The following is a 15243-nucleotide window of genomic DNA, read 5'->3' as shown; positions in this document are numbered from 1 at the left end:
GCCTGGGCTGGTGCATTTCAGCTATGAAGAGAGACTGAAAAGGCTAGGGTTGTTTTCCTTAGAGCAGAGAAGGCTGAGGGGGGAAATGATTGAGGTATACAAAATTATGAGGGGCATTGATAGGTTAGATGGGAAGACTTTTTCCCTTTGCGGAGGGGCCAATAACCAGAGGGCATAGATTTAAGGTAAAGGGAAGGAGGTTTAGAGGGGATTTGAGGAAAACATTTTTTTCACCCAGAGGGTGTTTGGCATCTGGAATGCACGGCCTGAAGGGTTGGTAGAGGCAGGAACCCTCACAACATTTAAGAGGTATTTAGATGAGCACTTGAAACGTCATAGCATACAAGGCTACGGGCCAAGTGCTAGAAAATGGGATTAGAATAGTTAGGTGCTTGATGGCGGCACAGACACGCTGGGCCGAAGGGCCTGTTTCTGTGCTGTATGACTCTATGACTCTAAATGTCTTCCATTCATTTCTCACCCATAGTGCTTTTGTTAAAAGGAGGTTTACTAACTCTGTTCCTCTGGTATTGGTTGAGGGAGTGGTGAAGGCATAGATGTACTGACATCTTGGGAAACGGCAAGACATACTGTTCCCATCGCACAACTGACACTCCCTTGGGGCTGCGGTTCATCACTTCCAGGGATCTGTGAGAGAGCAAACTGCAGAAGACAAGTCTCTCCTTGAAAACCTCTATTTATTCGGTCCACAAACCTGTCCAAGGTGGAGTCCAAAGTTGGTATACGACCATACCATACAATCATACGAATTAGGAGCAGAAGTAGGCCATTCGACCCGACAAGCCTGCTCCGCCATTCAATAAGATTATAGCTGATCTGTTTCTGTCTCGAATTCCACACTCCCATCTATTCCCGATAATCTTTGATTCCCTTACCTAACAAGAATATATCAACCTCCACCTTAAAAATATTCAATGACCCCACCTCCATCATCTTCTGAGGCAGAGAATTCCAAAGTTGCACAACCCTCCAAGAGAAAAAATTTCTCCTTGTCTCTGTCCTAAAAGGGTGACCCCTAATTTTAAAAGAGTGCCCCCTAGTTCTGGACTCATCCACAAGATGAAACATCCTTTCCAAAAGAACAAAGAACAGTACAGCACAGGAACAGGCCATTCGGCCCTCCAAGCCTGCGCCGATCTTGATGCCTGCCTAAACTAACACCTTCTGCACTTCCGGGGCCCATATCCCTCTATTCCCTTCCTATTCATGTATTTGTCAAGATGTCTCTTAAACGTCGCATCGTATCTGCTTCCACCACCTCCCCTGGCAGCAAGATCCAGGCACTCACCACCCTCATCCACCTTGTCAAAACCGTTCAGGATCCCATATAGTTCAATCAAGTCTCCCCTCACTCTTTTAAACTCCAGTGAAAACAAGCCCAGACTGTCCAACCTTTCATACTTACATTCGAATATACAAACCTACGAATTAGGAGCAGGCATAGACCATTCGGCCCTTTGAGCCTGCTCTGCCATTCAATAAGTTCATGGCTGAACTGATTACTCCATATTCCCACCTACCCCTGATAACCTTCCACTCCCTTGCTTATCAAGAATTTATCTCCCTCTGCCTTAAAAATATTCAAAGACTCTGCTTCCACCGCCTTTCGAGGAAGAGAATTCCAAACGCTCACGACCCAGTGAGAGAAAATATTTCCCCTTATCTCTGTCTTAAATCAGTGACCCCTTATTTTTAAACAGATTCTCCCACAAGGGAAAACATTCTTTCCACATCCACCCTGTCAAGACCCCTCAGGATCTTATATGTTTCAATCAAGTCGCCTCTTACTCTTCTAAATTCGAGCGGATACAAGCCTAGCCTGTCCAATCTTGTCTCTTAAGACAGCCCACCCATTCCAGGTATTAGTCTAGTAAACCTTCTCTGTACCACCTCCAATGCACTTACATCCTTTCTTAAATAAGGAGACCAGTACTATACACAGTACTCCAGGTGTGGTCTCAACAATGTCCTATATAGTTCAAGCATAACCTCTATACTTTTGTATTCAATTCCCCTCGCAATAAACAATAACATTCTATTAGATTTTCTAATTACATGCTGTACCTTACTTCTCTCAAAGGGTCGTGAGTCTGTGGAATTCACTACCCCAAAGTGAGGCGGATGCCGCGACATTGACTAAATTTAAGGAGGAGATAGACAGATTTTTAATTAGTAATGGGTTGAAGGGTTATGGAGAACGGGCAGGAAAGTGGAGTTGAGGCTGAGATGAGATCAGCCATGATCGTATTGAATGGCAGAGCAGGCTCGAGGGCTGAATTGCCTACTCCTGCTCCTTGTTCTTATGTTCTTATGTACCTGCGTACTAACCTTTTGCGATCCAAGCATTAGGACATCCAGATCCTTCTGCATCTCAGAGTTCAGCAATCTCTCACCATTTAGATAATATGCTTTGTTTTTATTCTTCCTGCCAAAGTGGACAATTTCACACTTTCCCACATTATACTCCATTTGCCAGGTCTTTGCCCACTCACTTAACCTATCTATATCCCTTTGTAGCCTCCTTATGTCCTCTTCACAAGTTACTTTCCTACCTATCTTTGTGTCATCAGCAAATTTAGCAACCATACCTTCAGTCCCCTCATCTAAGTTATTGATATAAATTCTAAAAAGTTGAGGTCCCAGCACAGACCACTGCAGGACACCACTCGCCACATCCTGCCAATCAGAAAAGGACCCATTTATGCATAATTTCGATTTTCTACCAGCCAGCCTATCTTCTATCCATGCCAATATGTTACCCCCTACACCATGAGCTCCTACTTTGCGCAATAACCTTTTATGTGGCACATTGTCAAATGCCTTCTGGAAATCCAACTATAGTATGTCAACGGGCTCCCCTTTATCCACAGTGCATGTTACTCCTTCAAAGAAGTCCAATAAATTGGTTAAACATGATTTCCCTTTCACAAAACCATGCTGACTATGCCTGATTACCTTCAGCTTTTCTAAGTACCCAGCTATGGCCTCCTTAACGATCGATTCTAACACCTTCCCCACGACAGACGTCAAGCTAACTGGCCTATAGTTACCTGTTTTCTCCCCCCACCCCCCACCTTCTTGAATAGAGGGGTTATATTTTCTACTTTCCAGTCTGATGGAACCTTTCCAGAATCTAGCAAATTTTGAAAAATTAACACCAATGCATCTACTACCTCATTAGCCACCTCTTTTAAAACCCAAGGACGAAGTCCATCAGGAGGACTTGTCAGCCCGCAGCTCCATCAGTTTGTTCAGTACCGCTTCTCTGGTGATTGTAATTTCAGCAAGTTCCTCTCTTCCTTCCACCTCCTGATTTACAGCTATTACTGGAATGTTTTTTGTATCCTCTATATTGATGACAGAAGCAAAATATTTGTTCATTTCATCCGCTACTTCCTTATTATCTGCTATTAACTCCCCATTCTCACTCTCTAGGGGACCAACACTCACTTTACTTACTCTTTTCCTTTTTAAATACCTGTAGAAACTCTTGCTATCTGTTTTTACATTTCTAGCTAGCTTCCTCTCATACTCTAATTTCTTTTTCCTGATTAACCTTTTAGTCATTCTCTGCTGTTCTTGATATTCTGACCAATCATCTGAACTGCCACTCTCTTTGCACAATTATACACTTTCTCCTTAAGTTTGATGCTTTCCTTAACTTCTTTAGTTAAACACGGATAGTGGGTCCTCCCTTAGAATTTTTCTTTATAGTCGGAATATACTTATTATGAGATATTCTGAAATATCCCCTTAAATGTCTGCCACTGCTTCTCTATTGATCTATCTCCTAGCATAGTAACCCAATTCATTTCATCTAGCTCAGCTTTCATGCCCACATAGTTGCTCTTATTCAAGTTTAAGATACTAGTCTTAGACCCACTCCTCTCTCTTTCAAACTGGATGTAAAATTCAATCATATTTTAGTTGCTGCTAGCTAGAGGTGACTTTACTCTGAAGTCATTAATTAATCCTGTCACACTACACAATACCTAGTCTAATATAACCTGCTGTCTGGTTGGTTCCAGAATGTGCTGCTTTAAGAAACTATCTTGAAAGCCTTCTATGAACCCTTCGTCCAAGCTTATATTGCTAATTTGATTTCTCCAGTTTATATGTAGATTAAAATCACCCATGATTATTGGCGTCCCTTTATCACAAGCACCCAATATTTCTTCTTGTATATTTCATCCTACATTGTGGTTACCGTTAGGGGGCCTGTAGACCACTCCCATGAGTGACTTCTTTCCCTTACTATTCCTCATCTCCATCCAAACCAATTCTACATCCTGATCTCCTGAACCAAGGTCATCTCTAACCATTGCACCGATGCCATCTTTGATTAACAGTGCTACCCCTCTACCTTTACCTAGCTTCCTATTCTTCATGAATGTTATATAAACCTCAATATTGAGGACCCAATCCTTGTCACCTTGCAGCCACGTCTCCATAATGGCTATCGGATTGTATTTATTTACTTCAATATTCGCTATCAGTTTGTCTACTTTATTATGAATGCTATGTACATTCAGATACAGAGCCTTTGGTTTTGTCTTTTTGTTATCTTTGTAACATCTAGTCTTGCCTCTGGGTGTGTACTTAGGTTTTTTTTTCTGTCCCTTCCTACCATTCTCTGACTTCATTTCCCATATTACTATTCTGCTTTCCTGCCTTGACTCTACCCCTTGATTTGCTACATCTACCCAAGCTTGATCCCTCTCCTCCCTTGTTTAGTTTAAAACCCTCTCTACATCCCTAGTTATATGGTTTGCTAGAAGACTGGTCCCAGCATAGTTCAGGTGCAGACTGTCCCAATGATACAGCCCCCACTTTCCTCAGTACTCCTACACCAGACTTTGAGCCACGTATTCATTTCATTAATCATATGTGCCCTCTGCCAATTGACATGTGGTTCAGGTAATAATCCAGAGATGATTACCCTTGATGTTCTGCTCTTCAATTTGGTGCCTAACTCATCATACTGTCTAAGCAGAACCTCTTTCCTAGTCCGACCTATGTCGTTGGTACCTACATGGGCCATGACAACTGGATCCTCCCCTTCCCACTCCAAGTTCCTCTTCAGCCCTGAGCAGATGTCCTGAACCCTGGCACCGGGCAGGCAACCCAGCCTTCTGGACTCACGCTCTCGGCTGCACAGAACAGTGTCAATCCTCCTCACTATACTATCCTTGACTACCACTACATTCCTTTTTGCTCCCCCACTTGAATGGCTTCCTGCACCACAGTGCCATGGCCAGTCCATCCATCTTGCAGACCTCACTTTCGTCCACACAGGTTGAGAGCACCTCAAATCTGTTTGACAATTGCAAAATTTGAGGCTCCTCCACTACTGTCTGCTCAGTCCCTTTACCTGCCTCACTCATGGTCACTTCCTCCTATCCCTCAATGCAGACCAAAACAAATGACCCTGTTCTAAGCGGTGTGACTGTCCTCCAGAACAAAACGTCCAGGTATTTCTTCCCCTCCCTTATGTTGAGCAGTGTTTGCAGTTTGGCTCCCAGATCAATAATCCTGATCTGGAACTTCTCCAGCTGCTTACACTTTCTGCAGATGTGTTTGTCCTGGATCTCCTTGGCATCCAGGAGCTCCCACCTACCACAGCTGCAACATAACACCTGTCCTGCCATTGTTACTTATGCTACTACTTAATTTACTTTAATTACTTTCTTAATTAACTTGGAATAATCCCTAGTATTGTACAATTTACTGTGCTTATTAAATGCTAGTACCACATTCAACTAAAGTTATACTTGATTACACAGATATGTAGATCTTCCTACTGGTAATAGACCTTACCAATGCTAATAAAGCTTTGCCAATTCTAATAAACCTTACTACTATTAGTAAACTTTACAAATACTGATAAATGCTAATAATACTTAATACAGCTTATGTATTAAGTTGTCCGAATTTGAGCGAATACACTCCCTGCTGGTCTCTCTCTCACTCTGTATAATAAATTATCAAATCTGCTTCAGTTTTTGGTTTATATACTAATGAATCGATCAAGTCTTATTTTATGTTTTATTGATTGAGATTAAGTTAAATTAAAACCTTACCAGTATACTCACCCAGGACAACTGTCTATTTCCCTGCTCTCTCTGTCGACTGTAACGTCAATCTGATGTCACTTTTTGATTTTTTTTCCCCCTGCTCTGCTCTGCCGCTCTGTCTCTCTGGCCTACGATTTCTTGGTGCGCTTTTTTAATCTTTGTTCCCGCTGCTCTCTCTCTCTCTCTCTGGCCTCCGATTTTTTGGTGAGCTTTTTAAATCTCTGCTCCCGCTGTTCTCTCTCATGGGTACTTGTCTCATGGCAACTATCTGAGCTTCCACCGAAGCTGCAAAGGCTGGTAACACTGATTCCTTTGAATGCAGAACCGACTGCAGTGTCCCTGGAGATTTTGATGTCATGCAAGATGACACTACACAGACTGGAAGTGGACTCCTCCAAACATTCAGTCATAGTGCAGAAACTCCATATTTAAAAATGCAGGAAATACTCAGCAGGTCTGGCAGCATCTAAGGAGAGAAAAACAGAGTTAACGTTTCAGGTCAGTGTGACCGTTCATCAAGGCTGTAAAGTGCCCAGTCGAAAGATGAGGTGCTGTTTCTCGAGCTTGCGTTGAGCTTCATTCGAACACTGTAGCGGGCCAAAGACAGAAAGGTCAGAGTGAGAGCAAAGTGGAGAATTGAAATGACAAGCAACAGGAAACTCGGGGTCACTCTTGTGGACTGAACGGAGGTGTTCCGCAAAGCGGTCACCCAGTCTGCTTTTAGTTTCCACGGTGTAGAGGAGTCCAAATTGCGAGCAACAAATAAGTATACTAAATTGAAAGAAGTACAAGTAAATCGCTGTTTCACTGGAAGGAGTGTTTGGGGCTCTGGGAGGAGAGAAGGGACTGAGTATTCCCCACCTACCCTCCACCCACCACCCACTGCCCCCCCCCGCCGCCATGGTTGACAGGACCCTCAACCATGTCTAATCTATTTCATGCAGTTCTGCTCTCACCCCTTCCCCTCCCTCCCAGACCGTGATGAGGTTCCCTTTTTCCTCACCTCACCAGCCTCCGTATTCAATGGATCATTCTCTGCCATTTCCGTTACTTCCAGCATGATGCCACCACCAAACACAACTTCCTCTCCCCTTGCAGCATTCCAAAGGGACTGTTCCCTCCATGACACCCAGCTCACCACCACCTTCTCAAGGGCAATTAGGGATGGGCCATAAATGCTGGCCGAGCCAGCAATACCCACATCCCACGACAGAATTTAAAAAAAACCCTCATCCACTCCTCAGTTACTGTCAACACCTCCCCCCTTTCCTATGGCACCTTTCCATGCAACAGCAGGAGTTGCAACACCTGCCCTTTTACCTCCTCCCTTCTCACCGCACAGGGCCTTAAACACTCCTTCCAAGTGAAACAGCAAATTACTTGTACTTCTTCCAATTTAGTATACTGTATTCGCTGCTCACAATGCAGTGCAAACTGGGAAGACTAAACGCAGACTGGGTGACTGTTATGCAGAACACCTCCATTGAGTCCGCAAGCATGATCCCAAGCTTCCTATCGCTTGTCATTTCAATTCTCCACCTTGCTCCCATTCTGACCTTTCTGTCCTTCGCCTGCTACAGTGTCCCAGTGAAGCTCAATGCAAGCTTGAGGAATAGCACCTCATCTTTCTACTGGGTATTTTACAGCCTCTGGAATCAAAATTGACTTCAATAATTTTAGATAATAGCCTCTGCCCCCTTTTCTTCCTTTATCATATTTTTTTTGCTGATTCTTTTCTTCCCCAACACCACACCACCCCCACAACCCCTTTGTTTCTTTCTTAATCCCTTTGTATTTGGACGGCTGCTATCCTGCCATTTACGCCTCATCCAGACACATCTTTTGTTTCTTTACTTGGCCCATTACCACTCCCCTTGGCTTTGTACCATGAAATCTTCTGTCATTTAATCTCTCCTGCCCTCCACCGTATCACAGACCTTCCATTTTGTTCCGCTTCCCTCTCCCCCTTTCACTTGCTCAAAACCTATGATGAAGGGTCACTGAAACCTTAACTCTGCTTCTCTCTCCACAGATGCTGCCAGGCCTGCTGAGTACTTCGAGCATTTCTTGTTTGTGTTTCAGATTTCCAGCATCTGCAGTATTGTGCTTTTATTTATTACTATGATATTTCTAACTTTTCCCAGTTCTGATGAAAGGTCATACGGATGTGACACGTTAACACTGTTTTTCTCTCCACAGATGCTGCCTGACCTGCTGAGTATCTCTCGCATTTTCTGTTATTGTTTCAGATTTCCAGCATCCACAGTATTTCCCTTTTATTTAAGGAAGGATTGTACTTGCATGGTGCAGCGAAGATTTACTAAATTGGTCCCCGAGATGAGGGGGTTATCCTATGATAAGAGGCTGAGTAAATTGGCCTATACCCTCTGGAGATTAGAAGAATGAGAGGCAAACTCAATGAAAACATACAAGATTGTGAAGGGAAGACAGATACTGCCAGAGCTGCTCAGTATTTCCAGCATTTCTTGTTTTTAGTTCAGATTTCCAGCATCTGCAGTATTTTGCTTTTACTATAAGATTGTGAAGGGGATTGACAGGGTCAACACTGAGTGGTTGTTTCCCCTGGCTGGGGAATCTAGAACATGGGGACTGAGTCTCCAGATAAAGGCTCGATCATGAGACGAGGTGAAATTTCTTAACTCAAAGGATTGTGAATCTTTGGAATTGTCTACCCCAGAGTGTTGTGGATACTCCATTGTTGAATATGTTTAAGGCCAAGATCGACAGATTTTTGCTCTCTCAAGGATTCAAGGGATATGGGGAGGGAATGGGAAAGTGGAGTTAAGGCAGAAGATTAGCCATGATCATATTGAATAGCGGAGCAAGTTCGACTAGTCATATGGTCTACTCCTGCTTCTATTTCTTATTTTCTTAAGTTCTTTAACTCCTTGGCAGATTTCCCAATGCCATGTACATCTACTTGTGAAAGGCAAACAGTTTTTGTTTTATATCTTGATCCCTGAAGTCTTCACCTCTGTTCAGCTCAGTAGACCTGGAAAAGGACCTCAACATTCAGTGGCTTGGCCTGGGCTGACCCTGCCACCAGTACTTGCTGGCTGCTTACTGGTGCTGGGTATTTCAGCATGTGCAGATCCCGCTGCCTCAACATAACCTACATGGAATGCCAATGTCTGAGCTGGTGCTTGGGAAGGATGAAACATGTGATGATGTGGGGGAAAACCAACTTCAATGGGGTAAGAATGGATCTGGGCTGAATAAAGTGAAATCAAAGGTTGGCAGGAAAAATCGGGAGCTGAACAATTGGCTACCTTCAAAGAGATAGTTCAGGCAGAGTCAAGGTATATTGTCCTCGAAGGGGAAAGGTAGTGCAAACAAATCCAGAGCTCCCTGGATGATAAAAGAAACAGAGATTAAGATAAAGAAGAAAAAGTGTGCTTATGACAGATGTCAGGTGGATAATACAATGGAGTGCCAGGCTGAATATAGCAGGCTCAGAAGGGAAGTGAAAAAACAAATAAGAGAAGCAAAGAGAATATGAAAAGAGAATGGCAGCTAACATAAAAGGGAAACCCAAAGTATTCTATAGGCATATAAATAGTAAAAGGGTGATAAAAGGAGGAGTGGGGTCGATTAGGTACCAAAAGGGGGATTTATACAATGAGGCAGGGGGAATAGCTGAAGTATTAAATGAATACTTTGCATCCGTCTTTACCAAGGAACAAGATACTGCCCAGGCCACGGTGAAAGAGGAAGTAACTAATACACTAGAAGGATTTAAAATTGATAAGGAGGAGGTCTTAGATAGGTTGTCTATGCTTAAAGTTAATAAATGGTAGAAGAAACTAAAGTGACATGATGAAGAACTTGTTCACGCAGCTAGTGGTTAAGGTCGGGAATGCACTGCCTGAGAGTGTGGTGGAGGCAGATTCAATCGAGGCATTCAAAAGGGAACTAGACTGTTATCTGAAAAGGAAGAATGTGCTGGGTGATGGGGAGAAGGCGGGGGAATGGTACTAGGTGAATTGCTCATTTGGAGAGCCGGTGCAGAAACAATGTGTCAAATGGCCTCCTTCTGTGCTGTAACAATTCTGTGATTCTGTGATTCTGCATCCTCAGGAAGATAGACTTCATCTGAAGTGTCTTCTGCAGGATCCACTTGCTGCTGAGTATGACCTAGTAGAAATAGAAAAGGGACAAGTCTTAGGATGAAACTAAGACAATGAACATTAGCAGGTAATTTTCTTGAGAATGTAGCTCAAAACTGACAGGCAGGAAAAGCCTACCCCACACACCATGATGGCTGAAGCATCGTGACTAGAGACTCCCTCCCTTCCCCCCTACTCTTGCAGCCGTGCAACCTCCCAGGTGAGGCAAAAAAAGAGGAAAAACCCCAAGTCAAGACCAGAAACAAAATCTGAAAAATTTTGTCTTGCGACAAAAATTAGTCCAGGAGTTCACATGAACCAACTGTTACTTATAAAGGCACTTACTCTCTATATGCTGTGATCTCTTCCCCAGTCAGGAACTGGTTTAGCTATCTCTTGAAGGCATACAAAGAGTCAGCACTCACCACACCAGCTGACAATATATTCCAGAGGCTCAGTACTGTCTGAGAAAACGTCACATTCGGGGCAGGATTTTGCGTTTCAGTTCAAGATCTCGACGTCGGATTCATTTCTGAGTCCCGACCCGGCTCTCGGGGCAAAGTAGTCACAGCCGCTGCCCAAGGCCAGCTGCTAATTAGCTAGAGGGCGGGTTTGGCAGTCAATTAATGGCAGCAGGCTCAGGATGGAGGCGGCATTCTGAAGGTGTGGGCCCAATTTAAAGACATGACGACAGCCATTATAGTGGCAGCTGACTTGCATATCAATGGAAGGTACAAGTCGGCAGGAGGAGAGGCAGAGGCCTGGTACCTGTGGCTGGGCAGCCCCACAGTTTGTGATGCAGCCCTTTAGGTGATGTTGGAGGCAGTACACGAAAGGCAAGGGGTCTTGTTCGCGGAGGGTGGCAAAGAAGGTCACCCAGCCAAACTAAACAAGCCTGGCTGGAAGTGGCAAAATGTGTCAGCAACCATACTGTCATCTGGAGGCCCTGAGTGCAATAGGGTTAATGACCTTCTTTGTTCTGGCGAGGTGAGTGCAATGCGACACCTAGATGACAGGCCTCCTGGTCTGCAACCACCAACAGACACAATAGTTGAGCAGCCTGAGGACGTATACTGCTCATGAATGTGGGAGATTTGTGTGGCCAGAGTAATTACTGACCCATCAGGCATGCCCAGAACCCTAGCACTGTTGAGGACCTGGCAGCACTGATACATGCATTTTATTATTTAAATAAGCCACTGGAATTAATGAGAGAGGCCAGCATCGCCTTATCTCTCTTTCTTTTGTCCTTGAAAGAGAAAAGGGTGCAGATTTAAAGGGAAAGGGTGCACACAGGAGGACGAATGCCCCAGCTCATCATCCTGACTGCCATGGAGGAGGTGGCAGTGGACATTGCGAGGGTGGCCCCGCATGACCAAATGGGTGATGGAGAGATGGTAATACCTGGAGGAGAAGGTAAAAAGATATTGAATTCTATAGATGAAGGGGATGGAGTGCAGTCCTTCCATGCAACAGCATGCCAAAACTTCAGGTGCATTAGGAAGCCTCAGCTCTGCAGAGGCATCTGCTGTCAGAGGCAAGTTCTCATAACTTCCTTCTTCTGTCCCCCACAATCCCTGGAGGGTCATACAACTCATCAAGTGCACACAGACTACCTGCTCTGTTAACTCTGCTCACCTGTTGGCACCTGTTTGCCAATAGCTGAGTTCCCTTCTCAGCCATGTGCTTTTTTATGGGCCAATCTAATTGAATGGCATAGACATGACTGGCTGCTCCTACTTGGACTGTTCCTGATCAATCGTGGAATCCGTGCCTCTCACAAAAATAGCAAATAGCCCTTATCGAGCTGACAACAAGCTCGTTAACAAGTTTAATTGGCTTTGACCCTAATTGGATGGGTTGCTTTGTCCCGCCTTCCCCCGCCTGAGCAAAATCGCTGACAGATCAGTGATGGCAAACTGGCACGACCGTCGGCAGCATGAGCATATGCACCCACCTGCCTCTGATTCCTCTCCCATATTGGGGCAAAAATTCTGCCTCAGGTGACGGCACAAGATAAAATCTGGTGACATGCCTCCAGACTGAACTACATCTGTTAACTGCAACTTTCTGGCTTCAGAATTGGAGCCAAATCCTCATCCAGCATTTCAAATTGCTATGCCATCACTAGATTCTATCTTATGAGACAATCTAGTGTGAGGTGTCTTATCATAGGCTTTCTGTAAGTCCAGGTAGACAGTGTCTACTATATTTCCCACATCCACTACCTTAGTGACTTCCTCAAACAACTCTATCATATTTGTGCAGCATAACCTATCTTTCCAGAGTTCTGATGAAGGGTCATTGACCTGAAACATTAACTCTGTTTGTCTCTCCACAGATGCTGCCTGACCTGCTGAGTATTCCCAGCACTTTCTCTTTTTAGTTCAGATTTCCAGCATCTGTTATAATTTGCTTTTTCATTTTTCCAGAAGCTGTTTTGTGTTTTTCTAATGCCGCCTTTCCTTTCCCATTGATCGTAAATGGCATCTCTTACAATCCCTTCTAGCACCTTCTCAATAATGGATGTGATTAGGTCTATCGATGTCTAGGGTAGGGGATTGACCTTTGGGGTGGAAATCATTTGTCAGAACATAACATTGGCAGAATTCTGACCCCCTTAAATATCAAAGTAGTCCACATGGTGCTACCTCTATTCTCTTCTTCCTTCTCTAAAGCAGCAGTTGTGACTTCTTGTGCATGATTGATTGAAAATGCTCCCCTTTTATCTCAATGGTTGATATCCCTCTATCACTGTTCTCTGTTTCGGCAAGAGCATTCCCCTATTGGCCTTACTCTTCTTGTCACTAAGATGGTTTAAGTAATCCTCAGCATCTGCTTTGGTGATGGGAATTTGGTTAATTTTCTCCTTTGACTTCCCAGTAAACTGTAAGATACCCTAGCTGTGTATACGTATGTACGTAGGGTTAGGATTGGTTCAATATGATATGATTATGGTTTTTGCTTTCTTTCTACTTGTAAATGGCTTGTGGATTTGCACTGTACCTAGAAATAATGAAATGGTTAAAGATGTTCATTCTTAGGATGCTTTAGTGTTTAATGTGTCAGGGTATAATTTAGTTGATTGTGCTGTTTGGTTTCTGCTGAATGTGCAGGATGTGTGATTTGTGCCTGTTGGCTTATTTTTATGGTCACATTGTGAAACGAGATAGCCAAAGCAGTTTTGAGATAAGAAGTGGGACAATGGAGCAAAGGATGATTACATCCTAGATCATAAACGAGTTGGCATCTGGTTTTTGAAGGAAATAGCTAACTTCTGGGGGTCCTGTTCACAATAACACTTGACATGCCAGAATGAATCAACAATGACAGCATTTGAGAGATAACCTAAAAAGATTTTGATATTTTCTTAACAATTTGTAGAGAAAATCAGAATCGAAAGGATTGACAAAGGTTATCTGTCTATCCAGACGAAAAATGGAGTAATTGCATTTATTTCTCTGTATGCCTAATGCTTAAAGACATTGTGTGTATCTGGACTTGGCTGAATACATGAAAAAAATTTGTTGTTGCAAACCATATTTGGTGTTGCATTCATAGTGTCTTGCACTGCCATTCCCAACCTTCATGGTTTGCAATTGGTGTAGGAGCCTGTGATCTGAATTCAATTATTGACACAGACTTCATGAATTCCTTGATTAACTTACTGAGTTCCATCTCCCTAAAGAATGGTTTGTATGTTGCCTAATGTCTTGCCTTTTTGTTATCAACACCTGAGTGGCTCAAAGATCAACTGGCTCAGTTTTATTTATTACATTGATTCCTTTGCAGATTTTGATCTGAGAAGTTCAATTGAAAAGCTTATATATTGTTGGAAATAGTATTACACTACAAAAATGGAAAACAACACTGAGTGATAAATGTTTTCAATTACCCTTCAAATATCTTTATTGCCCACCCACTCAAACATCCAAATCCACAACACACTGGATGTTGTACAATACTATCTCTATTCCGACTTCGGAGTTATCAGGTCTACTTCACTGCACTCCACCTCCGTCCACTGCATATTTTATGTAATATTCAAAGAATATAAAGTCTCCTTACAAAGGAGATCAGATTATTTCCCTGTAAAGCTACAACAGCCTCACAAATACCTTTAATACCTCTCTATGAATATCAAGTTGCACTTCTGTTCATTATCTTTGTTACATGCTGTCCTTCAGCAACATGATCCATACACACACCAGGTTTCACATGTACACTGACTACAAAAAACTCTACCTTACCACCTCTCTCAACTTCTCCACTGTTCTAAATTGTCAGACTGATAGTCCGACATCTAATACTGGACGAGCAGAAATTTTGTCCAATAAAATGTCCCTTGCCAACTTTAAGGGCATTTAAGTGGTCATTGGATAGACATATGGATGAAAATGGAATAGTGTAGGTCAGATGGTTTCACAGGTCGGCGCAACATCGAGGGCCGAAGGGCCTGTACTGCGCTGTAATGTTCTAATTCTAAAAAATATTGGGAAGACCGTAGCCATTGAAGCAAAACTGGGCTTAGTATCATCCCTTTTTGGGCACTGGGAAGCCCTTTAAGGTTCCAGAATGATGTCCACAGCAGATATACACACGTCAGATGCAGTGTTGGTAAAGGGGTTAGCGCACACACAGTGAAGTCTGCCAGAAGTATGCAGAGCCAGCAGATCATGACATTAATCATTGTGCAATTTTCATTTTACACCAGTGCTGTGTTTTTGGAGCTTCACCCTCAGCCCACGCCATCTCTTAAACTCGAACAACTGAAAATGCATTAAGCAGCATGAAGAACGCCCCCCAAAATCAGCGCTGTCGGATATTCAACTACTTACAGTTTAGTTGATGATTTATTTCTTCTCTCCATTTTTGGTGCTTCCTGTAGTTATTTTAATTTTCAGTAGTCTACAGTGAGTGGTCTGGAAGGTGCTGAAGTACTTTTTTGCTGACTTCAAGGCTTCTGCACAAACCAGTTGCATCCAGACGTGAGTGCACTAGTAGGCCTTCCTTTTGGAATC

This window comes from Heterodontus francisci, chromosome 13, assembly GCF_036365525.1.
Source record: "Heterodontus francisci isolate sHetFra1 chromosome 13, sHetFra1.hap1, whole genome shotgun sequence".
Taxonomy (NCBI): Eukaryota; Metazoa; Chordata; class Chondrichthyes; order Heterodontiformes; family Heterodontidae; genus Heterodontus; species Heterodontus francisci.
This window is presented reverse-complemented; position numbering follows the sequence as displayed.